This window comes from Apteryx rowi, unplaced genomic scaffold (assembly GCF_003343035.1).
Source record: "Apteryx rowi isolate R43461 unplaced genomic scaffold, aptRow1 scaffold_7, whole genome shotgun sequence".
In the NCBI taxonomy this organism is placed as follows: domain Eukaryota; kingdom Metazoa; phylum Chordata; class Aves; order Apterygiformes; family Apterygidae; genus Apteryx; species Apteryx rowi.
Window position 1 is genome coordinate 1,647,854 of NW_020450982.1, and position 3,135 is coordinate 1,650,988.

Here is a 3,135-nt window from a genome sequence, read left to right on the forward strand (position 1 = left end):
CCCGCAGCGGCCCCGGGCCCCGGGGCGGCGGCTGCCCGCGCAGGGTCCGGTCCTGCGGCGGTGCGGGCGCTGCTGCCCCGAGGCAAGGTCGCGGATGAAGGGCCAATGTCAAGTCATGGTAGCTGTGGGAGGCGAGAATCCAGAGCAGAAACCTTTGCTGTCCGTGTTTCTGGTGTTCTTGGTTAATCTGAAAGGGCCATTTTGAGGGGAAAAGGCACATAACTACAAGGAGGACGTGAGGGATTCACTGCTTCAAAGGGAAAACAAGTAACGACGGTACAGTATGGAGATTTTATTACCGCTCTGACTAACATCATTTAATGCTTTAAACTGCTTTACTTGCTGAATTGCTTTAAGTTTCAGGGGAGCTCGGAAAAGCTGCATTCTGCAGTAGTTGCCAGCCTGGGAGGCGAGTTACCCTGCGGCTTCAGTGTCACGGCTCCCCAGGCAGCATACGTAATCTGTCAGTTGTAGCCGTCCGTGTAGACACCACGGAAAAGTTGGTTTGAATGTAAACATGTATGAGCCAATTCAGGGAGGGAACCTGTTTGACAATAATATCAGCTCATAAAACACCGCCCTAGTTCCGTCCCAGAAACCTGCCACGGACATCAAGGCAGAGACAGCACGTGTCGAGGGCCTGATTTACAGTTACTACTGCGAGAGACATAACCAGTTTTACAGGGATCAGCCTGCAATCTAAGCAGTTAAAGGAAGTTAGCAGTAGGTATTACTTATGCGTCTGACTCTCCTGTAAGCTTCGGTTGCTTGCTGCTTCGCAATCACATTTTCCTGTGCTGACTTTTACCCCCTTGTTTGTGGAAAAAGTCATGGGAAAAAGTAATGACCTGGCTACACAAGAAGCAGAGAATCCAGCTGTGCTCAAATTATCAAGTTCCCATCACACGCAAAAAAGAAATAAAGAAAGGAAAAAAAGCACTTTAAGGGCCTTATTATGGTAATTCTTGGTCACAAGCAATACTGCTAAACTTCTGTAAACAAAAATACGAATTATAACTTCCCTCGAAGTTAATTCTAGAAATATAAGTATATATAAATATATATACATTTAAATATAGTTGTTTTTTGCATGAGGAAGGAATTAATATGCAATACTTAGAATATTAACTCAGTCGGCTTTTAAATGACCTATTTCGTGACTAATCAATGCCTAAAATCTACATGTTTTGGTGGTTTTACCTGTTGCTAATTTAGTGCAGAATTAGACCTACAAGTCTTGCAACACTATTCTACTATTTTTTTTTGTTTTACAGTTAAAAAGGAAGCATCYCTCTTCCGTTAATCATGTCACATAACAAAAATAATTAACTAAACTATAGCTGGGATGCTGCAGGCCTTCTGCAAGTAAAATTGCCCAGCCAGAAAATGCCATCAAACATCCTTCATCATACTTGTTTCTGATGTCCTTTAGAAATCTTTTCAGAAAGAAGCATAATGATTATAGTCATTTCCTTTCAACAATCATAAAGATACCCCTCATAAAACAGAAAGTGTTGTCTCAGTCAGAATCAAAATCAGCAGCCGAAGCACCTTCTGCAGGGAGATATTACCACCGGACATTGCCATGAGTCAGGTCTGCAAGTATCCACCTGGCCCTGCTATAATTTTGTAATACTTGCAGGAGAAAAAAGACATAGAGGAGTATATCGAAGTTATGAGTTGTGAAAAGAATAATAGAAACTTTCGCTTTGACTTCAACGTGAACTTCCTGTGATGTAGAGTATGTTAACTTTTCACCTTTTCTTCACATTGTGTATCAATTGCTTCCTTTTTTTGATCTAATATACATATTATAATTTAAAATGTGACTTTAATAGACGTGAACACTATGTAACTAACCTTGACAACATAGCTTTAGTTTAAATTCGTGCCAGGAATTAATTGGCTTTAATCCAATTTATAAAACTTGCTTTTCAGCCTTTATGATACTTACTCTCTAGTAATGTGTGGGTGGATTTGTTTGTAATTTAGTATAGGCTGTGGCTGGCATTGCACCATACCTTGTACATATTACCGAATTGTACGTAACATCAAACTGAAAAAGCAGGTGTGAAAGCCATTATTTTGTCATCCATATATTCGGTGGGGGGAAACACGAATTGTTAAGCTAACATGAGCGGGTGATAAAGGTCTCTTGCAAAACCTTGCCAACATAAACTAACGCAGGAATACGATACAATATAATATCCAATTTATCTGGCTTTGCATCAATAGTGGAGTTTTAGTATAGCTTTAATCCACCTTGAAATTCGGAATGATTATCCAGCCACAAGAAACAACCCGAAGGCATCGTGAAGATCACAGTCCTCAATAGCATTCAGAAACAAGAGCTTTAAGTAATTCCATACCTAAAGCATTCTTTTGGGGGAAATGGACTGGCTTGAAGCTACGATTTAACATTTTTGTACCCATCTACATGTTTGTAACTTGCATGCGGTGTTTATTTGCTGTTTCTCCCCAAGTCACGCTTCCTTTTTCCAATGGAATCTGTTGTGATGTGCAGTTGTGCTTTCTTTCTCCCGCAGTTCTCCCTTTTATTTGTCAGTCCTGTTACTATAATTACAGTAGCCAGCAGGAAGCACACAGCCTGAAAAACTTGTGTATAAACCTCAGGAACGCGAATAGAAAAAAAACAATAAAGGACTACGTTTTATTAAAAACGGGAAAATATCTTGATTCGCAGGGAACATACCATGATGTAGCTCCCTTAGCTTTCCAAAGAGGAAAGGTGCTTAATCTCTTGGTGACCTTAGGTAACTGGGACACCCACAGGACACGCACAAAGGGCTGAACAAAACATGTTGGGCTAATTAGCAAATTGGTGTCCGAAAGCGCGAGTGTTTGCGCTCAGCGCCAGCGGTGAGGGGGCGGGCGAGCGGCAGCCGGTGCCGGGGGCAGCCTTAAAACCCGCCGCTTCCCGCTGCCGGGGCTGCGCGGATTTCCTAAGCCGCCCGGAGCGCAGCTACGCGGCGCCCCGGCACCGGGCAGCGCTGCAGCGGCAGCCGAGGGCGCCGCGCACCGGGCGCCGCCGGGGCGGGAACCTGCCAAACGGCCCGGGCTCTGCGGGAGGGAGGCGCGGAGAGGGCGAAACTCTCCGTTTCGCGGAGCCGCCCC